The sequence below is a fragment of the Carlito syrichta genome, unplaced genomic scaffold, assembly GCF_000164805.1.
Source record: "Carlito syrichta isolate Samal-C Ts95f unplaced genomic scaffold, Tarsius_syrichta-2.0.1 Scaffold316215, whole genome shotgun sequence".
In the NCBI taxonomy this organism is placed as follows: Eukaryota; Metazoa; Chordata; class Mammalia; order Primates; family Tarsiidae; genus Carlito; species Carlito syrichta.
In genome coordinates, this window is record NW_007260311.1 from 423,359 (window position 1) to 449,043 (window position 25,685).

At 36.5% G+C, this 25,685-nt stretch overlaps 1 protein-coding gene and 1 pseudogene across 3 annotated transcripts in view; one reads left to right on the forward strand and one right to left on the reverse strand.

Annotated features, from left to right (window-relative positions):
* Positions 1-25,685, reverse strand: part of FBXO15 (F-box protein 15) — a 73,948-nt gene that overhangs the window by 11,738 nt on the left and 36,525 nt on the right. The window lies entirely within an intron of this gene.
* On the forward strand, positions 21,540-25,414 carry LOC103276522 (annotated as a pseudogene).

The following is a 25,685-nucleotide window of genomic DNA, read 5'->3' on the forward strand; positions in this document are numbered from 1 at the left end:
ACTGAAGTAAGCAAGGAATTCTTGACCAAGTCCCCAAAAGTGAATGCCATAAAAGCTAAGATAGACAAGTGAAGTGAAAAGCTTTTGCATAGCAAAAAAAAAAAAAAAAAAAAGAAGTGTAAAAAGACAACCCATAGAATGGAAGATGGAAGAAAATATTTGCAAATTATGCATCTGACAAAAGCCTCACATCCAGGATCTACAAGGAACGCAAAGTGAAAGGAAAAAAACAGACAACTCCATTAAAAAGTGAATAAAGGACATGAACAGACACTTCTCAAAAGAAGACATAAAAGCAGCCAACAGACACATTGAAAAATGCTTAGCCTCACTAATCATCAGAGAAATGCAAATCAAAACCACAATGAGATACTACCTCTAACTCCGGTAAGGAGGGCTATCATTAATGAGTCAAAAACATCAGATGCTGGCACAGGTATGGTAAAAAGGGAACACTTCTATACTGCTGATTCAACCAGTGGAAACTAGTTGAACCTCTATAGAAAGTGTAGTGATTCCTAAAATAACTAAAAACTGACCTTCCATATGATCTAGCAGTCCCTTTCCTGGGAATATACCCAGAGGAACATAAATCATTCTACTAAAAAGACACCTGCACACTCATATTTATTGTCACACTCTTCGCAATAGCAAAAACATAGAACCAACACTACTGTGCATCAAAAGTGGACTGGATAAAGAAAATGTGGTACATACACATAATGGAGTATTATGCAGCCATAAAGAAAAACAAAACTATGGGCTTCGCAGCAAACTGGATGGAGTTGGAGACCATCATACTAAGTGATCTGTCACAGAAACAAAGAACTGACTCCTGCATGTTCTTATTCATTAAGTGGCCCCTGAACAGTAATCATATGAACACAAGGGAGAGATTGACAGTTGCCAGGCACTGCTAGGGGAGGAGGAGAGGGAAGAAGGTGGGAAGCATGTGACAACACAAAGGGCACCAGGTCTACTACCAGGGGAAGGAGGGCCAGTTGGAAGCCCAAACTTCACCTTCATGCAGACTACCTAAGTAGTCAGCTGCATGTTAGGTTTTACTTGTACCCCACATCTCTATAATAAAATAAAATAAAATAAAATAAAATAAAAAATGAGGAAAAAAGACTTACTATAGAGCCACAGTAATCAAGACAGTATGGTATTGCTTCTAAAAAAAAAAGGGATCAATAAAATAGATGAGTCCTGAAATAGACTTTTGCAAGCAATTGATTTTTGACAAAAACATCAAAATAATTCAACAACAAAAGAAAGCCTTTACACAAGTGGTACAAAAACAACTGGATATCCACCACACTGGGAAAAACTTAAACACTTACTTTCTACTCTATGCAAAAATCGATTAGGAATAGATCACAGACCTAAATATAAATACTTAAACCATAATGCAGCTGGAAAAAACAAAGGAGAATATCTCTGTGACCTGAAGTAGGAGAAGTTTCAAGACAGAAAAGACAATAATGAAGAAATTAACATTTGATAAATTAAATTTCCTCAAATGAGAAACAGTAATTTGTAATGTTTATTTTTCATAATGAGTCACTGGATGCATGAAACAGGGAAAAATATATTAACAACAATTAATAAAGATGCTATAGTGAATTCTCTATTCTAAATTTTCCAGGTAATCACTAGCTAGAAAAGACTATAAGGCTTCTTTTTTTTCTTTTTCTGAGTCAGAGTCTCACTCTGTCACCCAGGCTGGAGTGCTGTGGCACACTCACAGCCACAGCAGCCTCGACCTGCTAGGTTCAGGCAATCCTTCTGCTTCAGCCTTCTAAGGAACTGGAACTACAGGTGTATACCACCAAGCCCAGCTAATTTTTTTATTTCTTGTAGAGACGAGATCTTGCCGTGTTGCCCAGGCTGGTCTCAAACCCAGGGCTCAGGCAATCCTCTCGCCTCCAGTTCCCAAAGTGCTAGGATTACAGACATGAGTCACTACGTTTGGCCAGACTGTAAGGTTTCTAATGCCTTACCTAATGTTATGATAAATGTTTAGGGAGTATAATCTAAACTAGAAACATAGGAAGAAATTAATATCAAGGACGAGAAGGAACAAAAAGTCATCTATTTATAAAATCACAAAAATAAAGAAATATATACAAAAATAATTGAAATAATAAAAATTGTAAAAGAAGAATTTCTTAGTTTTTACCTGGGCTTACCAGGTTCTGCTGCTGAAGAGAAAAAAAAAAAGTTTCTAAGGCCCATAACTTCTTTTGTTCCCTCAACTATGGGAACAAAGGCCCTTTGCCACTGCATTTATCAGTGCTTTTTATTTTCTACTGTGTCAAAGTAAGCACTGAATTATTTTTCATCAATATTCTAATGAAAAGCATATCGCAAAAACTCTTTAAGATATAGAGCAAATATAACAAAAAATGGAAGTATAATTTAAAAATTTGTTTAAAAAGGCAGTACAAAAATGAAGTATCAATAAATCGAGAAAGATGCAGGATCAATACAAAAGCATTTTTCTTTGCTTGTCTATAGAAAGCAACTCATGTGTTTTGTCATGATTGTAGCAATTTAGTCTCATCTTGACTCCACTTCTAATTCTAGTTCATTTACGATTTCTACCACATCTGCAGTTACTTCCTCCACTGAGGTCTTAAACTCCTCAAAATCATTCATGAGGGTTGCAATATACGTCTTCCAAATTCCTGTTAATGTTGATATTTTGACCTCCTCCCATGAATCAAGAATGCTGTTAACGGTATCTAGAGTGGGGAAGGTTTTCAAATAAGTTTGTTCAGATCCACTAGAGAAATCACTATCTGTGGCATAGCCTTATGAATATACTTTTTAATAAGACTTCAAAGTCAAAATTACCCCTGAACCATGAACTACAAAATGGATACTGTATTAGTGACATGAAACAACATTAATCTCATTGTACATCTCCATCAGGGCTTCTGGGTGACTAGGTGCTTTGCCAGTGAGCAGTAATAATTTGAAAGTAGTATTTTTTCCTGAGCAGTCGGTCTCAACAGTGGGCTTAAAATATCCAGTAAACCATGTTGTAGACAGATGTGTTGTCATTCAGGCTTTGTTGTTCCATTTATAGAACACAGGCAGAGTAGATTTATCATCATTCTTAAGAGTCTTAGGATTTTCAGAATGGCAAACAAGCACTGGTTTCAACTTAGAGTCACCAGCTACATAAGCTCCTAACAAGAAAATCAGCCTATTTTTTGAGGCCAAACACTGAGACTTCTCCTCACTAACTATGAATGTTCTAGAAGGCCATTTTGTCTACATTGAAAATCAGTTTTTTGGTGGAGTCACCTTCATCGATTATCTTAGTCAGATCTTCAGGATAATTGCTTCAGTTTCTCCATTACCACTTGCTGATTCACCTTGTATTTTTACTTTATAAAGATGGTTTCTTTCCTTAAAACTGATGTACCAACCTCTGCTAGCTTCAAACTTTTCTTCTGCAGCTTCCTGACTTCTCTTAGCCTTCACAGAATTGAAGAGAGTTAAGGTCTTGCTCTGAAATAGGTTTTGGCTTAAGGGAACACTGTGGCTAGTTTGATCTTCTCTCCAGAACACGAAAACTTTCCCTATATCAGCAACAAGGCTGTTTTGCTTCTTTATCATTCATGTGTTCACTAGTATAGCAATTTCTATTTCCTTCAAGATCTTTTCCTTTGCATTCACAACTGGGCTAACTTTTTGGTTAAAAAGTCCTAGCTTTTGGCCTCTCCTGGTCTTTGACAAGCTTTCTTCACTAAGCTTAATCATTTCTAGCTTTTGATGTACAGTGAGAGACATACAACTCTTTCTTGTACTTGAACACTTAGAGGCCACTGTAGACTTATTAATTGGCCTAATTTCAATATTGTCATCCCTCAGGCATAGGAAGGCCTGAGAAGAGGGGAAGAAATGAGTGAATGGCTGGTTGGTGAAGCAGTCAGGACACACACAACATTTATCAATTAAGTTAACTGTCTTACATGGGTATGGATCATGGCACCTCAAAGCAATTACGATAGTAACATCAAATCCCAGCACTATGGGAGGCTCAGGCAAGTGGACAGACAGAGCCTGTGGGTTCAAGACCAACCCAGGCAACTTGGCGAGACCTTGTCTCTACAATAAATCAGAAAATTAGCCGGATGTGGCAGCATGCACCTATAGTTCCAGCTACTTGGAAGGCTGAAGTGGAAGGATCACCTGAGCCCAGCAGGTCAATGCTGGAGTGGACATGAATGTGCTACTGCACTCCAGCCTGGGTAACAGAGTGGGACATCAACTAAAAAAAAAAATCAATGATCACAGATCACTGTAACATATATAATTATGAAAAAGTTTGAAATATTGCAAGAATTACCAATGTGACACAGAGATATAAAGTGAGTACATGCTGTTAAAAAAAAATGGTGCCAATAGCCTTGCTTTATGCAGGTTGCCAAAAATCCTTAAATTGTAAAAAGTTGCAATACCTCAGACTTCCACTTCCAAAATGGTGGCGTAGAAGCAAACTGGCTTCACTGTCCCCAACCCAGAAAACCCCAAATAAATATACAGAGCTGATATTATCACCAGCTATATCCTAGAACTCAAATATGAGGATAAGACAGTTCTCAGGACCACAGATAAGTGAAAAAACTCCAAGAAGATGATGAGAAAAATGGAGTGCACATCTGTGATGCCTCTCACCCCATTCTGCCTAGTACCAAGTGTGCAAAAAGTTTTCCCCAACTCAAGGTTTCTATACAGAAAAAAGTAAGGTCAAGGTGGGCAACCAGTTTCCTCTTAACCCATAAGAAGCATCATGAGTGTCTGAAGGAAGAAATATACCTGAGGACAGCCAGAGACAAAGTGGGGAGGTGGGACTACCATTCCCAGCCCTGAAAACTGGCTCTGTAACTTGATCAAAGGAGACATCAAATCAGAGTGGCTGTTCAGCAGCACCACTCTGTAAGAGGTATGTTCCGCAGGTCCCTGGGCACAAACTCCTAGCCAGTCTTTCTATACTGCAGGGATATCCCCTTTGAGATGCCCTCCATTCAGGATGGGCAGCTCCTCAATCATTTACTTCAGCGTTTACTTCTGCAAAAATGAACCTGGGCTTAAGGTGCCACCTAGAGCCGAAAGGAGGTAGCAACAACTTAGCAGTAAAGAATCTCTAAGCAAATGTATCCAGTCAAAACTGAAACAAGAATAAGTAACTAATCCTTTAACCCAAAGACATAAACCTAGCAAGCAGGGAACCATGGCTTCCACAAACAGACAAAGCACGGAACTAGTGACTAACATAAACCCAGCAAACAGGGAACTATGACTTCCACAAACAGAAAACGCATGGAACCAGTGACTGACTCTAACAAGATGGCAGTATTTGTGCTCTTTGACTAAGAATTCAAAATTGCATTATTACGGAAACTCAGTGATCTCCAAGATAACAGAGAAAAGTGATTCAGAAATTTATCAGAGAAACAAGGAGATTGAAATAATTTTTCAAAATCAAACAGAAATCTTAGAATTGACAAATACATTTGTTGAACTGTAGAATTTATTCTCTCAAAAGCAGAAAAGAGCAAGCAGAGGAATGAATCAGTGAGCTCACAGACAGACTATTTAAAAATACACAGAGGAGAAAAAAGAATGGTAAAAAACAAAGTTCACCTATAAGATATTTAAAAATTACCTCAAAAGACTAAATTAAAGAATTACTGTGTTTAAGAGAAAGTTCAGTAAAAGCAAGAAGTAGAAAGCTTAGTCAAAGAAATAATAGCAAAAAACTTTCCAAAACTTTTTTTTGGAAAGATATAAATATGCAACTACAGAAAGGTCAGAGAACACCAAGCAGGTTTGACCCAAATAAGACTACTACAAGACATATAATAATCAAAGTCTCAGTGATCCAGGACAAAAAGAAGACCTCAAAAGCAGGAAAAGAAAAGAATCAAGTAACACATAAGGGAGCTCCAATTATTCTTCAACAGACTTCTCAATGGAAAACATATAGGCCAGAAGAGAGTGCAATGACATTTTCAAAGTGCTAAAAGAAAAAAAATTGCCATCCAAGAATACTGTATTCAGCAAAGTTATTCTTCAAATGAGAAGGAGAGAGAAAGTTTCACAAACAAAAGCTCAGAGAATTCCCCACTACCAGACTCATCTTACAAAAAATGCTAAAGGAAGCCCTTCAATCTGAAAGAAAAAAGAACTAATATGCAAAAAGAAAACATTTGAAAGTATAAAAGTAATTGGGAAAATTGAGTGCATGGACAAACCCAGAATATTCTAATACTGTATGCAAAACATTTATTACTCTAGTATGAAGCCCCAAAGACAAATCTATTGAAAACAATAATAGCTACAGCAACCTGTTGATAGGTAATATAAAAATATGTAAACAGAGACAACTAAAAGTCAAAATGTAGAAGGAATGGAGTTGAAGTGTATCATTTTTTTCTTTATATGTGTCTATTCTTTCCTTTGTATTATAAGTTATCATCTCTTTAAAGTGACCTGTTATAGCTATAAGATGTTTTTGTAAACCTCATGGTAACCACAGTGCAAAAACCTATAATAGATTCACTAAAAATAAAAAGCAACAAATTAAAGCATACTACCAGAGAAAATCACTTAACCACAAAGGAAAATAGGAAGAAAGGAATTACAAAAATATTATAAAACAAGCAACAAAGTGGCAGTAGTAAAGTCCTTCTTTATCAATAATAACACAGTGTAAATGAATTCAATTCTCCAAATAAAAGGCATATAGTGGCTGAGTGGTTAAAGAAACAGAACCCAATTATATGATGCCTACAAAATACCCACGTCACCTATAAAAACACACATTAACTGAAAGTGTGAAAAAAAATATATTCCATGCAACTAGAAAGCAAAAAAGAGCAGTAGTAGTTATACTTCTACCTGATAAAATATACTACAAATCAAAGATTTTAAAAGGATACAAAGAAAGTCACTATATAAAGGGATCAATTTAGCTAAAGGATATAGCAATTATAAATATCTATGCCTCCAACACTGGAGCTCCCAAGTATATAACACAAATATTAATAGATCTAAAGGGACAGGTAGTCCACAATACAATAATAGTAGAGGACTTTAACATATCTCCACTTCTACATTTATTGCACCACTATTCACAATAGCCAAAATATGGAGTCAATCTAAGTGCCCATCAATGGATGAATGAATAAAGAAAATATGGTATATACAAATAATGAAATATTATTCAGTCATAAAAAATAAAGTCCTGTCATTTGCACCAACATGAACAGAATTAAAGATATTATGTTAAATGAAATAAGCAAAGAACAGAAAGACAAATACTGCATGCTCTTATTCATACATGGGAGTTTTAAAAGTAGAGTATATTAGTTGTTACTAGAGCCAGGAAGGATGGGGGTTGATGAAAGAAGTTGATTAGTAGTAAAAATATATAATCAGATAGAAGAAATAAGATCTAGTTTTTGACAGATCTGTTGGGCAACTATATTTTACAATAATCTATTGTACATTTCAAAATAGCTAAAAGAGAATAATTTAAATGTTTCTAGCACAAAGAAAAGACAAATACTTAAAGTGATGGATATCCAAGAACACTGATTTGATCTATAAAAATTATGTAAATATATTAATCATGGCATGCAGCCCAAAACTACATACAACTATTATGCATCAATTTTAAAAAATATTTCTCAAAAGATTTTGAGTGAAATATTCATGAATTGAAATAAAGCAGAGCACAATAAAGCACAATATGCCTGTAAATGAAGAGATAAATCAAAGACCTAAATAAAAATATACAAATATTCCTTCCAACTTAATGTAGATTTCATATGAACCTCAATATCCAAAGAGGATATTTTAAAATCTGGCCAAGTGAATATTAAATAAATCAAAAAGTATAAATGATAAAAATAGTCAAGAAATCTTTAATGAAACTTCTAGTAAGAAATTTTACATTGGTAGGAAACTTACATTTTCATAACAAAATAAACAAGTAAATATCTTTTTGCCTGGTAGAAATTCAAAAAGAAAGTACACTGATTCCCAACACATAGGAACAATTCTAAGAGGTAAGGGTATGGGAATCTGTAGGCTATGTATGATTTTTTTTCAAAAAGAAACATAGGTTTAAAAAAACTGAAAAATATCCAATCTGAAGGAAGTACAGTTAAGTATTTGATCTTTCAGAATATGACTTCCTATGTTTAAAAAATATTTGAAAGAAACAACATTTAAAAATGGTTTATATAAAATGAAATACCTTTGATATCCAAAGCAATATATATAAAATTAAAAGGCAAAAGAAAAATAAAGTATTTATTTAGAAATAACTACTTTCAAAAATATAACACACATAAATCTTGTGAACTTTAAAACAATGAAATCAATCAAACATGAATAATTAATATTCAACTGGAAAAGAAATATAAAAATGAACAGCAACACAGTGACAAACATATTTGAAGCACTCTTTATTATGTCACTGTAACCCTTGCAATGACTTATAAGGTAAGTTCTAATGCTATTCTCATTTTGCAAGCAGGACACTGTGGTCCAAGGTCACAAAAATAGTAAAAGGCAGTACTGAAGTTGGACCCTAGGAAGATGCCCTTTAACAGCCTGTGATATAGTCAATATAATAGCCATAAAACTTCTGTGACAGCCAATAATTATTTTTAAATAGTCAACTAACATTCAAAAACATATGCAAATTTTAAACAGATATCATTTTCACCTCTCAAATCACGAGGTATTTTTCAAAATAATGCTTATGATAATGGTGTTACAATCATGAAAAATGGAGCCCCAAATACATAACATTGTGAGAACGGGTCAAAAAATCATAATAAAATCAAACAATGCAATGTCATGCAACTTTTAAAAAATCAAATTTCAAGCCGGACTCGGTGGCTCAGCCTGTAATCCCGCGCCTTTGGGAGGCTAAGGTGAATTGATTGCCTGAGCCTGCGGGTTCGAGACCCGCCTGGGCAGCGAGACCTCATCTCTACAATAAATCAAAAAATCAGCCGGGCGTGGTAGCGCATTCCTGTAATTCCGGCCACATGGAAGGCTGAGGCGGAAGGATCGCCCGAGCCCAGCAGGTTGAGGCTGCAGTGGCCGGGAGCAGCCACTGCACTCCAGTCTGGGTGATAGAGTGAGACTCCAACTCAAAAAAAAAAAAAAAAAATCAAATTTCAAAAGCTATTTAGTGACATCAGAAAATGCTTACTATATAATGTTAAAAGAATAAATAATATTGTTCACATAATGCTGTCCACAGATTTAAATAGAGCTATATATTGGAAAATGTACCAAAATATATAAAAATAGTTTTCTTTGGGTGATTTTTATTTGCTTCTTCATAAACTTCTATATATTATAAATTTTCAGATCTCATAATAAAAATGTATTAGCTATTTTAGTTTTATTGCATTTATAATCGACAAACAATAATTGCATATATTTATGGGCTACAGCATGTTATTCCACTTCTCACACACACACACACACACACACACACACACACACACACACACACACACACACACACACAGGAAATTCTGTCATTTAACAACATGGATGAACGTAAAAGACATTAGGTTAAGTAATATAAGCCAGGCACAGAGAGGCAAACACAATATAATCTCACTAATATGTGGAATTTTTAAAAGTCATTGAAGACATTAGTTTTTAAAATTATTTTTATAGTTAACTCATTTAAAAAATCAAATTTGACTTCTGGTTTCCTGTTCATTTTAAAAGCATTGGAAGTCACCACTCCATCCTAACAAGTAAAAGGTTAAACAAACTGTAAAATCAATAACTTTTGTTAGAATCACATGAAAAGTGAAATCACAGACCACTGTCCCTAAAATTGGAGAAATGGGAGAATACCGAGAGTCACAGCTCAGTGGACAGAAACTTCCATGGGAACCAGTACTAAGAAAGGGAAATCTGAGCTGTATTCATACGTTGTTGGAGGCTCAATGTAGATAAGTCAGAGAGTTAAAAACTTCAGGGAAACTCAGTCATGGGGAGGGTGGCCAAATTTTTGTGAGTTTTATCTCCAAGAGCATGACCTGGTTCTCACAGTGAATACTGGAGAAATATTCCCTCATTCTCCTAAAAGAAGAAAAGAAAAGAGTCATTTAAAAATATACCAGAACATTTTGTTCTTCTTAACAAGGCCTGCCATCAAGAGAAACTAACCAGAGCTTAACCTGCTGTGGTTTTATCATAGCCTAATCTACCTGGAGAAAGTAAAATACCCAACTCCAGCTCTCTCCAGCCATCTTATACCATCCAAGTGGTGATGGGTTGGCAGAAGTGAGAAGCACCTGTGAAGTTTAGTCTGGGATCACAGGCTCACTAAAAGACTAAGATCTAATCATAGGACTTAGATTAAGATCTAATCATAGGACTTAGAGGACCCAGAGGATGCTTTCCTCACACCTTACCACCATATTACTAAAGACCTAGTGCATCATGTCCAGCTATTAAAAACAAAAACAAAAAAAACTTCAAGGCATACTAAAAGGCAAACGACATAGTTTGAAGAGGCAGAGTGAGCATCAGAACAAGACTCAGTTTTGGTTAGGATGCTGGAATTATCAGACCAGGGATTTAAAATAACTATGGTTAATATGCTAAAGTCTTCAACAGATAAAGAAATCAATATGCAAGAATAGATGGCAATGTAAGCAGAAAGATGAAAATACTGAGAGAACAAAAAGAAATGCCAGAATTTGATAACACTGTTAACAGAAATAAAGATTGCTTTTGATGGGCTTATCAGTAGGCTGGACACAGCTGAATAAAGGATTTCTGAACTTAAGGACAACTAAATATAAACCTCCAACACTAAAAAGCAAAGAGAAAGAAGACTGGGGAAAAAAAACCAGAATAGAATATCCTAGAACTATGTGGCAACTACAAAAGGTGTAACATACATGTAATGAGACTATCAGAATAAGAAGAAAAAGAGAAAGAAACAGAATAAATATTTGAAACAATAATGACAGAGAATTTTCCAAAATTAAGGTCAGACACCAAGCCACAGATAAAGAAAGCTCAGAGAACACCAAGAAGAATAACTGGATGAATTAATGGAAGGAAGGAAGGAAGGGAGGGAGGGAAGGACGGAGGGAGGTCCTACACCTTGGCATATAAGTTTAAAATGACAGGAAATCAAAAATAAAATTTAAAATCCTTAAAGAAGCGAGAGGGAAAGGACATCTTACCTATAAAGGAGAAAAGATAAGAATTATATCTGACTTTTCCTCAGAAACCATGAAAACAAGAAGCACGGAATGAAATATTTAAAGTATTAAATGTTCGAGGAAAAAAAAACACCACAAATTGAGAATTCTCTACCCTCCAAAATTATCCTGCAAAAGTGAAAGAAAAATACAGACTTTCTCAGAAAAACAAAAATTAAAAGAATTTGTTGCCAGTAGACCTGTCTGGCAAAAATGTTAAAAGAAGTTCTTCAGAGAGAAGGAAAATGATATAAATCAGAAACTTGGATTTACATAAAGAAATAAAGAGCATCACAGACGGAGTGGGCAAAGATAAAATAAAAGCTTTACCTTTCTCATTCATAATTGAGTTAACAGATAAATAATTTTTCAAAACAAAAAGAGCAATAATGTATTCAAATATGTATACATTTTTGGGTTTAAGTATAAGTGAAATAAAATCACAAGCCAGGATTGGTGGCTCAGCCTGTAATCCCGCGCTTTTGGGAGGCTGAGGTGAGTGGATTGCCTGAACCCGCGGGTTCGAGACCCGCCTGGGCAGGTGAGATCTCATCTCTACAATAAAACAAAAAAATTAGCCGGGCGTGGTAGCATGCGCCTGTAATTCCAGCTACTCGGAAGGCTGAAGCAGAAGGATTGCCGGAGCCCAGCAAGCCGAGGCTGTGGTGGCCGGGAGTGGCCACTGCACTTCAGTCTGGGTGACAGAGTGAGACTCCAACTCAAAAAAAAAAAAAAAAAAGAAATAAAATCACAGCAGTGATGAAAGGACGAGAGGAAGGAATTTGGGCTATTTTATTATAAAGTACTTGCACTACTTGTAAATGGTATAATGTTTTTTGAAAGTGGACTTGGATTAATTGTAAATGTGTATGGCAATTTCTAGGGCAACTATTTTTAAAAGTTTAAAAGGAAGTATAATTGATCTCCTAAGAAAAAAGAGAAAATAGGAACATAAAATGCTCAAAACCACAAAAAGAGTGCAGAAAAAGAGTGCACTATATAAACAGGAATAAAGAACAAGAGCAACAAATAGAAAACAGTGACAAATATGTTAAATGTCAATAAGCACTTGAAACATCAATGGTCTGAATAAACCAATTAGAAAACAGAGATGTCAGACCCTATTACATGCTGTCTACAAGAAGCCCACTATAAATGTAAAGACTCATATAGATTAAAAGTAAATAGAGAAAGATATACCATGTTAACATCAATTAAAAGAAAGCAAAGTAGCTATACGAGAGGGGACCCCACAAAAAAAAATCATTTATTAAAAATTGTGTGTTTATACTTACATGTTTAAATTTCAGTCACCTTCAAAGTACTCTCTGTTTGATGCACTACACCTAATTAAGATGCTTTTTCCACTGCTCAAAACAGTGTTTGAACTAATCAATTTTGATGTCTGTTAGTGATTCTGCTTGCTTTTTGTCTCACCTCTTCCACATTGGCAAAACACTTCCCTTTGAGGACTTTTTTCATGCAGAGAAACGAAAAAAGTTGCTCAGGGTAAGATTGAGTGACCAGAGAGGATGGGGCATGGGAGTCATGCCATTTTTGGTCAAAAACTGCTGAACACTCAGAGCAGTGTGGACAGGTGTGTTGTCATGGTAGAAGAACCAGTCATCCATTTGCCACAACTTAGGACGTTTCTTCTACAAATCATGACACAACCTTCTCAAAACTTCCAGATATAAACTTTGGTTGACCATTTGATCTGGAGGACAAATTCTGAGTGTACTACAAAGGGTCTTTATCAAAAGATAATTCTGGGGTTTTGGGAGGTCCCCCCTCCATGTTAATTTCAGACAGAGAAGACTTTACATCAAGGAATATTACCAAGGATAAAGAAGGACATAGATACTTATAATGGGATCAATTCCCCTAAAAGAAATAACAATCCTTAATGTACATATGCCTAACAACAGGGCTTCAAAATATCTGTGACAAAACTGATCAAACTACAAAGAGATATACATAAACCCACCATTATAGTTGGAGACTTCGACAGAAATGGACAGATACAGCAGGCAGAAAATCAGTGAAGACATAACTGAACTCAACAATACCATTAATCAATTGGATATAATGGATACTTATAGACTACATCATCCAACAGAATGCACATTCTTCTCAAGCTCACTTGGAACGTTCACCAAGATATACATCATTATAGGCCATAAAACCATACTTTAACAAATTTAAAAGAATGCAAATCATACAATGTCTGCTATCAAACCACAATACAATTAAATTAGAAACTGCAGAAACTTAGCTGGAAAAGTTCAAAGTACTTAGAGATTAAACAACACATTTCTAAAAAAATACATTGATCAAAGAAGAAACCTAATTGGTGGGAATGCAAACTAGTTCAACCTCTATGGAAAACAGTGTGGCAATTTCTAAAATAACTAGAAACTGACCTTCCATATGACCCAGCAATTCCCCTATTGGGAATATACCCAGAGGACCTCAAATCACTCTATAAAAAGGATATTTGCACATGCATGTTTATTGCAGCACTATTTACAATAGCAAGAACATGGAACCAACCATGCTGCCCATTGAAACTGTACTGGATTTTTAAAACATATACACAATGGAATATTATGCAGTCACAAAGTAGAACAAATTATGGACTTTGCAGCAACTTGGATGGATTTGGAATCGAACATAGTTATTTATCACAGAAACAAAGAACTGAGTACCACATGTTCTTACTCATAAGTGGACCCTGAATATTTATCATGATACTATAAAATACTATAAGAAAGGGATTGGCAATAGCCAGAAGCTGCCAGGGGAGGGGGGGACATGACACCAATAAGGGTACCTGATCTCAAATCAGGCAAAGTGGAGAACAAAGGAAGACCCAAACTTTACCTGTACGATGATCACTTGTATACCTAATCCTAAATTGTATCCCACATCTTTAAAATTTAAAAAATAATAATAATAAAAAAGAAAAAATCTCATGAAAAATTTAAAATATTTTGAACTAAAAAAAGTGAAAACACAATTTATCAAAGTTTATGAGAGAGTGAAAGAAAGCAGTGCTTAGATGGAAATTTATAACATTTAATGCATATATTAGGAAAGAAGATCTGAAATCAACAATCTAAGCTTCCATACCTTATGAAACTAGAAAAAAGGAGAAAATTAAGCAGAAAATTAAAAATAGTAAAAGTCGATGCAGGAATCAGTGACATTGAAAACAGAGAATCAATAGGGAAAAATCAATGAAACCAAAAGCTGGTTCATTGAAAATATCAATAAAACTGATAAGTGGCTAGCCAGGCAAACTAAGAAAAGAGAGGACACAAATTACAATTATCAGATATGAAAGAAAGCACCATCACTATAGGTACCACGGACATTAAAAGGATAATAAAATAATACTACGAACAACACAGTACCCACAAATTTGACAACCTAGATGAAATGGACCAATTCCTTCAAAGACACAATCTGCCAATATTCATACAAGATGACATGGACAATCTAAACAGGCCTATAGCTATAAAAAAAAAAATGAATCAATAATTAGTAACTTTCCAAAACAGCACCAGGCCCAAATGGGCTCATTGCTATATTCCACCAAACATTTAAGGAAGAAATTATATCATTTAAGGAAGAAATTATACTCTCTAAAATCTCTTTCAAAAGATGGAAGCAGAAGAAATACTTCCTAACTTGTTCTATAAGGCCAGCATTGCCCTAATTTCAAAACCAAATATACTGCAAGAAAAGGATATTACAGACAAATATCTCTCATGAACATAGATGCAAAAATCCTCAACAAAACATTAGCAAAGAAAATTTAACAATGTAGAAAAAGAAGTATATGCTATGACCAAATGGGACTATCACAGGTATGCAAGACTGATCCAGTATTTGAAAATCAGTGACTCTAATCAAAATCATATCAACAAACTAATGAAGAAAAACCACATGATTGTAAGAACAGATGCAGAAAAAGCATTTGATAAAATTCAGCACCCATTCAGGATAAAATGCTCAGCAAACTAGGACTAGAGGTGGAACTTCCTTAACTTAATATTTTAAAAGCTACAAAAATCCTATGGATAACATCATAGTTTATACTGAGAAACTTAATGCTTGATCACTAAGGAAGGAAGACCTTATACCCATCACTGCTTTTCAATATTGTACTGGAAGTCCTAGTTAATACAATAAGACAAGAATAGAAAACAGAAGTTTTCCTGATTGATAAGGAAGAAATAAAACTGTCTTTGTTTGCAGATGGGATGATTGTTTATGCAGAAAATCCAGAAGAATGGCCAAAATCCAGAACAGTAACAACACCAAATGCTGGTAAGGATGTGGAACAACATAAATTCTCATTCATTGCTGGTAGGAATGCAAAATGTTACAGCCACTTTGAAAGAGGGTTTAGCCATTTCTTACAATGATCCAGCAATCACCCTCCTTAGTATTTACCCAAAGGAGTTAAAAACTTGTGTCCACACAAAAGCCTGCACATGGATGTTTATAGCAGCTTTACTCATAATCGCCAAAACTTGGAAGCAACCAAGATGTCCTTTAGTAGATGAATGGATAAAAAAACGGTGTTATGTCCAGACATTGTAATATTATTCAGCACTCAAAATAAATGAACTATCAAGCCATGAAAAGACATGGAGAAAATTTAAATGCATATTACTAACCGGAAGAAGCCAATCTGAAAGGCTACACACTGTATAATTCCAACTATACATCATTCTAAAAAAGACGGAACTATGGAGATAGTAAAAAGATCAGTGGTTGTCAGGGGTTAAGGGCGTTAGGGAGGCATAAATAAGTGGAGCCCGGAGGACTTTTAGGGTAATAAAACTACTCTGTATAATATGTAATGAGAGACACATGTCATTAAAATTTGTCCAAACCCATGAAATGTACAACACTAAGAATGAACCCTATTATAAAACTATGAGCTTTGAATGATAATGATGTGTCAATGTAGAATAATCAACGTAACAAATGTTCCACTTGGGTGAGGATATTAATAGTGGAGGAACAATGCATTTGTGGGGCAGGGGCTGTATGGGAAATCTCTATACCTTCCACCCAGTTTTGCTGTGAACCTAAAACTGCTCCAAAAAATAAAGTTTGTTTCTTTAAAAATTCAAATGACAGAAGCAGTATACTTTACTCCAAAATAATCCCTTTGCTCCTTTCGTATTACTTTTCCTCTTAATACTGATAAAAAGACTACAACATACTGTTCTGTGCAAAACCTTTTTCCTTCAGCTTCTGAAAATTGGTCATAATTAGCTTGATACAAAGATCAAATAAATACATATTTCTTCATATTTTGCATTGCTGATCAGGCCCTTTGGCAAGCTCTATTTACACTTCAAAGACATTACTAGACCATTTCCTGTCTTCTCTTTTGCTGGGCTGTACCATAATCTCATTAAAGTGTTAATGGACAGTCATGCAGAAAAGCATTCATACTGCAGGCCTGGGATTGCCAGTTCTTAGAAAGGTCTGCTTATGAGTCTGGTCCTTTGACGTGGCCTGGGAATGTGGAGTTCAGAAGAGTTCCCCCTCCCATCCCCTAATCAATAAGGGTGGTTCCCTATGTCTGCAATGTTTGTACAACAGGGCTAATGCAAACATCCTCTTTCCTTCCGGGAGTCTGAAATGCTGGTAGTACCAGGCAGAGACAGCTTAGGTGACCGGCCTAACAAGTGCTGAGTCTCTAACCAGCGCCAACTAGGGTCATCAAATGGTGGACAACATTTACATGTGTGGTCACAACTTGTTCCTGGAGGAATCAAGCCCACCGTGAGAGACTCCACAGAAAGAGGCCTTTTTCGGGCACTGGTTCCCTCCAGACTTCCTCCCATGTGCTTTTCCTCTTTGCTGGTCGTGTTCTGCATCCTTCCACTAATAAACCTTAGCCATTAATTCAACTGTCTCCTGAGTCCTGAGAGTCTCCCCAGAGAATCTCTAAAACTGGGGCTGGTCTTGGGGACTGGGACGTATAAAGATGTATATAGAAAAACCCTCAAGTCACTTTTATGAGCCCACCTCAAGTTTTCATTTACAAATTACTCCTTCAGTATTTCCTTCACTGTCTATTCTCCCTGCCTCTTGCCCCTCATAAATCCAGTTCAGGTAGCAAAGTATCTCTTTATCTAAACTTCCTTTTAGCTTGACTTCAGTGGCAATACACAAAGCAGCAAGTGACAAATATGTGCAGGCTCAGGGATCATAAATCTTTCTTTGAAAAAAGATTAGATGGATCCTTTTAAAATATTTTCAATACAGCCATGACTTGACAAAGTGTCAGCACATATAAAAATACAAAGAAAGAAAACTTCCTAGTTCCTTAGGGGAGGAGTGTGACAGAGATCTAAGAGAAGCAGTCAAATAAACATGTAAGGAAAGAAGAGAGGACACAGACCCCTTTTATTCACTATCAGGTAGTGCTGAGAGGTAGCAACGCCTTTCCCTATGCATAGCCTCTTACTGAGGGAGAATAATGTCCAGAACTATGAACAATACATTATGAAATTAGAGGACCTAGGGTCCTCCTGACATGCCAGAACAGGACATGCTTGGATCAGAAAGGGCAACGAAAGGAGCAAAGTAGAACAGAACTTTCTATCTGACGACCTGGAAGCTGAGCCTGCAGGAGACACATTGAAAGTCAAAGCCAAGAGACATTAGCCATAGCATCAAAATGGATGACTGCAGTACTGGTTGAGCTGGAACATGTGGCTGGTCAGCTGATGGAGCGATGTCTATTCCTGAGCTTTTACCACAGAGACCATTTGAACTTAAGCCTCCCCCTCTGTGATTCAGGAATCTAACTCCAGGCACCAAGAGCTAAGAAGGTTCTTCTTGTTTGTTTTTAGTAACAGACTTTTTAAAAAAAAAATCAAAGGGCCTTGTAGCAAGATACATGGGACAGAGTTAAGAAAATAGAACAAAGGGATATTTTGTTCAGAGAAAATATCGTGACCAAGAGGTAGACAGCATTAAATTGCCAGAACTCATTCTGAATACATCACTAGGATTGTTCTGTTTGAAAACAAACATATCATAAACCCTTTGATTATTTGTATTCCCTGCATATTCATTTTCAATTCATAAAGATCCTTTTGGCCAGTCTAAGGCAAATTATTCTACATAATGCATTTTATAATAATGCTTCAAAGAAATAAATACATACATATCCTTTAAAAGATGAAGATGTATGCAGATATATAGATATTATCATAATGCAATGAAACAAAACAGTTACTAATTGCTTTTCTATGAGTCCAACATTTATTAGAACGTGAATAAAGGATTTATGTATATAAAAGTAATTTGACAAAAGAATCTGGAACTGCAAAAGATGTGTAAAGGGGTTTTGTTCCACTTACCAGGTTATCCGTTCTTTCAATGATACCACATTTTCTTGGTTATTGCAGTTTTAGAGTGTGTTACTATTAGTTAAGCCACTATCTTTCTTACTACTCATTTTTAAATTTTAATCAGGACCGGGTGGTGATCACACAGATGTTTGCTTTTCAACAATCTGTCTTACGCATTTCTGTGTGTCATTTCATAATACAAAGAGGTTTTGTTTTAAAGAGAGAGAAAGAGAGAGAGAGAGAGAGAGAGAGAGAGAGAGAAGCAAGGGAACAATAAACACAACATGTAGGATGGTGGTGCTCTCTGGCAGGAAGAGCCGTACAAGTGGCTTCAAAGGTCATGGCTATGGTCCACTTCTCAAACAACATGACGCTCCATAGTTTTGTGTGTTACTGTTTTTCTGTAGCCTGTACACATACCATCTATAGAAAAGATGATACTATCTCATAATTAAAATTTTAAAACAAATTTTCTCAGCCATTTTACATGCATATGTATATTTCCAAATGGATTTTATACTCCACTTCGCAAGTTTCATAATAAATTCCCATTGGGATTTTTTAATAGAACCACAATGCATTTGTGAAGTAAACTGGCACATCCATAAAAGCCTATTCAAAAACCAGAATGCTGGAAATGGCCCTATAAAATGAACAAATTCGGGGTCTGTTTATACGTTATGTCAGGTTTAGAGGCTTTTTTCCTTTCTATATGAGCCTACTCTCTCGGCCTGGACTAACCCCACTAACCTGTCTAGAGACTGCAACTAGGTCCCTTCACCGCCAACCCCACTCCTCCTGCTGAGTCCTCCCTCAGAAGCCCTCAGAATCCCTTGTGCCACCTCTCCCAGTTTGTGCCTATGTCTGGCTCCCTACGCTTCTCTGTCCCTAAGCTCCGGAGGGCAGAGATCATGTCTGAGGTATGTCCACTCCTGTGCCTGGCACACCTCCTACATTCACTGTTTGTTAATGAATGACCCAAACAAACAAATACTGTTTGGCAATAAACCTGTAAGGAAAGAAGAAAGGACACAGACCCCTTTTATCCACTATCAGGTATTGCTGAGAGGTAGCAATGCCTTTCCCTAAGCACAGCTTCTTACTGAGGGAGAACAATGCTAGACATGTACACATACTCAATGCAAGCATGAGCAATATATGATGAAATCAGAGGACCCAGGGACAACCTGACATGCCAGAACAGAACATGCTTGGATCAGAAAGAGCCTTATCCCTTTTACTTCCTGCTTTTCCCTACAGATGGCCAGGTTAGAGTCAGGTCAGGTTTCTCACGTCTCACTGAGGATGAACAGAGTAGAAAGTCACCTAAATTCTAGGGACATGATGATAAAACATTTTATCCTTGATTGGGAGAAATAAAATTTTTTTAATAGGGGCAAAGTGCTGTTATCTCCAACTACCATGACATAGCTGGAATTTACTAAATATACCACATGGTACCACAAGAGAGTTTCTCAAAAACTACAGAGGACATTCTGTTTGTACTTTTTAAAAATGTTAGAAAGACACTCTGATGGCAACAGCGCCCTCTACTGATTCTTAGTAGTAAAACCATATGAAGAGGAAATGCATGAGTCCACCTTGGAAGTCTTCATACTATGTCAAGTCTTATTATTGGGGTGGGGGAACATAAACGGCTAATTATTCCCATCTCAGTTCCTCATTCTCCTTCATTTAACTTAAACTCTTAAACATTGTAACATTCATATAACCATCAAAGGGACTTAAATAATGCTTCAGTACGTCAGCAATGAAACGCCCTTCCCTGACCACACTTATGTTGCTAACACTTTGCCAACAGTTGCACACACAAAAAGATATACGCTTAAAAGTACATCATTAAAAAGTAAAAAGACACAGGAAATATATTACAGGAAGCTGGGAGTCTAAGACTCTCGACTATGTAGTCACATGGGTGCAGTGCAGACTGTGCCACATACCAGCTTTACAGAATAGGACCAGACTCACACTATCAGCTTCACATTCATTATCAGTAACATGGGAGAGATTAGAGCACCTATCTCACAGGCCTGCTATGAAGATTAAGTTAAATAACTAATATAAATATAAAACATTTAGCAGGCCAGGTGCAGTGCCTCAGCCTGTAAGCCCAGCACTTTGGGAGGCCGAGGCGAGACGGTTGCCTGAGCCCAGAGGTTCAAGACTAGCCTGGGCAACTTGGGAAGACAATAAATCACAAAAACTAGCCAGGCGTGGTGGCGTGCATCTGTAGTTCCAGCTACTTGGAAGGCTGAGGCAGAAGGATCGCCTAAGCCCAGCAGGTCGAGGGTGTAGTGGTTATGAATGTGCCACTGCACTACAGCCTGGGCGACAAGAAACAAACAAACAAAAAAATTTAGCAAGAACCTGTAATGAGTGCTCATAAATGTTTCCATCACTAGCATATTCATCACTATAGGGGCACATTTTAAGTATGAGAAGTGCAATGTAAAATTTAATCAACATTATGCTGTATTTGTTTAGAATAAAGAAAGGCAAACACTGTTCTCTGCAGTTCCAGATAGTACCTAAGACAGGCCTAGCACCTAACATGCCTTACCCCCTTCAGAACAGAGTGATCAGGTTAATTCTACATCTATATGCATCAAACATATATAATTATCTATATTTAATTATACATATATAGAAAGAGAAAATGATTAACTAAATATGGCAAAAATGTCATAAACTGGTGAATTCTGCATTAAGACTACACAGGAGTTCTCTGTGCAATATGAAATTATTTCAAAATGAAAATTTTTAAAATTACTAAGTAATATAATAAATACCTTAGACACAATTTTTACAGATTTGTTGGTAATCGGTAAAATCCATGGTCCCACAAGCCATGGCAGGTAAGAAACAGCAAAAGTTCTTGATGTTTACCTTGTATTGAGTGAATGAGATAGACAGTATCTGCTGCAGATTTCAAATTATTTTTATTTGTGCAGAAAAGTATCCTACCACAGGTAAACAGAAACAAAGCACTCTACCAGAAGTTTCATTTGTAAAGCTTTTTCTCTCTATAGAGAGGTACACACTACAGTCCTTTAGAAGGGAAACTCTGATGTCCTTCTTCTGGAAAGAACCAGGCCTAACCAGCCTCCTGTGGTCTCCCTGGCCCCTGAAAGGCAGGATAAGAGCAGGGCTTCACTCTCCTATGCAGAGAGGCTCAACCACTAGCTGCCCCTTTGCAGGGAGGCTCAGCCTGCAGCTCTGCTCTCCCTGAAGTACATCTCTTCCTCTAGAGGCTACAGGGAACACAAGAACTTGGACAAGATTCTGGTGAATGCAGTCAAGAATCTTTTAGCTAAAGAAACAGAACTTTAAGGTCCAAAGCCTAGGATAATTCATCTACACACCCTTCAACTGTGAGCTTTGCAAGCAGGCAGCCTACCATCCACAGTGACATAGTGGTATTGCTGATGGATGTGGGTAAGCAAATCCTTCTAAGAAGGATGCATCCTTCTAGATGTCCATTAAGAATATTCATGATTCGGGGGAGGAGGTCAAAATGTCAACATTCACAAGAGTTTGGAAGAAGTTGACTCTAACCTTCATGGATGACTTTGGGGGGGTTCAAGACCTCAGTGGAGAGGAAGGTACTGCAGATGTGGTGGAAATAACATGTGAATTAGAATTAGATGTGGAGCCTGAATATGTGACTGCATTGCGGCGATCTCACAATCAAACTTAAATAGATAAGGAGTTGCTTCTTATGGATGAGCAAAGAAATTGGTTTTTTGAGATAGAATCTACTCCTGGTGAAGACACTGTGAACATTGTTGAAATGACAACAAAAGGATTTAGAATAGTATATAAACTTAGTTGATGAAGCAAGACAGGGTTTCAGAGAATTGCCTCCAATTTAGAAAGAAGTTCTACTATGGGTGAAAGGTTATCAAACAACATCACATGCTACAGAGAAATCTCTCACGAAAGGAAGAATCAATCAATGCAGCAAGTTTTACTGTTGTCTTGTTTTAAGAAATTGCTACAACCACCCCAAATTTCAACAACCACCACCCTGATCATTCAGCAACTATCAATATCAAGTCAAGATCCTCTACCAGTAAACAAAGATTATGACATGCTGAAGGATCAGATGGTTGGTTATCCTTTTTAGCAATGAAGTCTTTTGGAATTAAGGTAATGTACACTTTTTTAGACATAACGTCACTGTACACATAATATTAAGTAGTGCAACATGACTTCTATATACACTGGAAAACCAGACAATTCACTTAACTGGTTTTGTTGCAATATTCATTTTATGGTGGTGGTCTAGAACTGAATCCACAATATAACCTAGGTATGTTGGCATTGTTATTATATAATTATGTCTTGTGTTGTTGTTAGGAACCAAGATTCTCAGCATAAGAAAAGAGATCAAGTACGAGGGAGAACCCAAAAAAACAGAGTTATGTTTTGGAGGGTGGGCCCGTTGTAGTATCAGATTCCACTGCTAGGTAAGGGTTTTGTGACCCTATTTCGTTTCCCTAATGAAAAAAGTCGTCAAAGGAACACTTTTTTGCCAATGTGGAAGAGGTGAAACTAAAAGCAGCGGAAGCAAAACTTACGATTCAAAACTGTTTTGAGCAGTGGAGAAAGCATCTCAATAGGCATACTGCATCAAACAGAGAGTACTTTGAAGGTGACTGAAGTTTAAGCATGTAAGAATAAATACACAATTTTTTATAAATAAATTCCTGGTTTTGGAAGTATCCCCTCTCGTATATAACCAAAGTAGTTCATTAAAATCCTCAATATATTTAAAAAATGCATGACTTATTTCTTCACATTATTAAACTTACAAGCTTCTTAGCTCTGCCTACTATAAACCCTGAAAGCAATAAAAACCCAAGCAACATGCATCCCTAGAATCAAGATTATGGTCTCTAAATACCATTGCCACCATAAGAACCTCCTACATAGCCAAATCCAGAGTCTGGACAATAAATAGATGAGTCTAAGGCATTGTGTTGTGCTAGAATACAAGCAAGCTATTAAAATATTACTAGAGTCACATACAAGAACACAGGAACCAATGACTAATACCAGGACAATTTAAGTACCAAGATAGCCATAAAAAGAATCATAACTACAAATAGACTAAAGTACATAGTGATATATTTTTAATTCATGAGTTTATAATATCCCCCTTAACCTTACAAGTCAAGTTATAAGACTTACAAGGCTGCTAGAGCCTCAATTTGCTTTTCTATAAATTGTCAGAGAAAGTACTGCCTTTCCTGTGGTAACTAAATAGTTAATAAGATAAAAGTCTTCTTTATAGAAGAATCCTAGCCAGTAGATGCAGCAGGAATGACAGAACTAGGAAATCATCATTTTGCAATCTCTAATAAAATAATGGCTATAGGTACCCACCACTTGGCAAACCATTTAGTAAACATCCATGGATAAATTTATAATAGAAGGAGCAGACTTAGAACAATTAATATTTAGAAAAGCATCTATTATGTCCTAACAAAATGCAATAGGAAGTACACGACATAACCTATAAACCATTATTGCCAAAAAAGAGAAATCTAAATCTGATCAAGCCTCTAGATATAACCACCAGAGAACAGAAAATACAAAAGACAGAGAAACATGTTAATAACAAAGGCAATCATACAAATTGTATAGAAAAATAACAGATCCAGTTTCTTCAACAAATAAATGGCACTAAAAGGGGGGACACTGCCACAGGTCATAAGAAACTTAAAAAGCACATCAACCAAATGTGAAAACTTATAGGTTTAAATTTAAAAGGATAGAAAAAATCATTTCATACTAACACTAGTGAGCTGGAGTGCTTATATTTACATTAGATAAAACAGATTTTAGAGAAAACAATGTCACCAGGAATTAAGGTCATTTAACAAAGAGAAAAAGGTTAATTAGTCAGGAAGACTGTAACAGTCTCTGATGTTTATGAATATAACAGAACTTCAAAATATATGTAGCAAAAACTGATAGCATAGCAAAGAGAGACAGATACACAAAATCCAGTCAAAGCTGGAGATGTCAATAGTTCTCTCTCAGTAACTGCCAAAAAAAGTAGAAGAAAAAAAAAAAAACATTCTCAACCAATTTTACCTAATTAACATTTTAGAACACTCCATTCAACAACAGCAGAACACATATTTTTCTCAAGCGTACTTGGAACATATACCAAGAGAAAACGCATTTTGGAACATAAATCTCAATACTAAACTCAAAGGAATTCAAGTCATACAAAATATATTTCCTCCTTTCCCCAGTTGCCACCAAGGTGCTCAGTTCGTCAGATGGAGCTAAGGCAGCGTTGGGGTGAGGCCCTCACTTCATTTCACAACTAGTACCGCACCAGGCAGCTCCATTCTGCACTCGCCACACCTTGGCCTCCGTGTCCGAACTCGCCTGTATCTACTTGGCCCTCATTCTGCAAGATAACCAGGCGACCCTCATGGAGGATAAAATCATTGCCCTCATTAAGGCCACTGGTGTGACTGGAGAGCCTTTCTGGTCTGGCTTGTTTGCAAAGGCCCTGGCCAACGTCAACATCGGGAGCCTCAGCTGCCCTGTAGGGGCTGGTGGGCCGACACCTGCAGCTGGGGCTGCCCCAGCTGGGGTCCTGCCCCATCAGCCACTGCTGCCCCAGCCAAGAAGAAAGTGGAAGCAAATAAGGTAGGATCTAAGGACTCTGATGATGACATGGGCTTTGGTCTGTTTGATTAAACCTTTTACATAATGAGTTCAATAAACAGCTGAACTCTGAAAAAAAAAATATATTTCCTGATACAGTAAAATTAAATTATAAATCAATAACAGAAAAATCTCCAGAAAATCCCCAAATATTTGGAAACTAAATAACACACTTCTATCTATCCATAGGTCAAAATAAACCTTTTTTTTTTTAGAAATTAGTATTTTTAAGAGTGAAAAGGAAAATAAAACCTATCAGAATTTATGAAATGCCACTAAAGCAGTAAATAGGTGGAAGTTATAA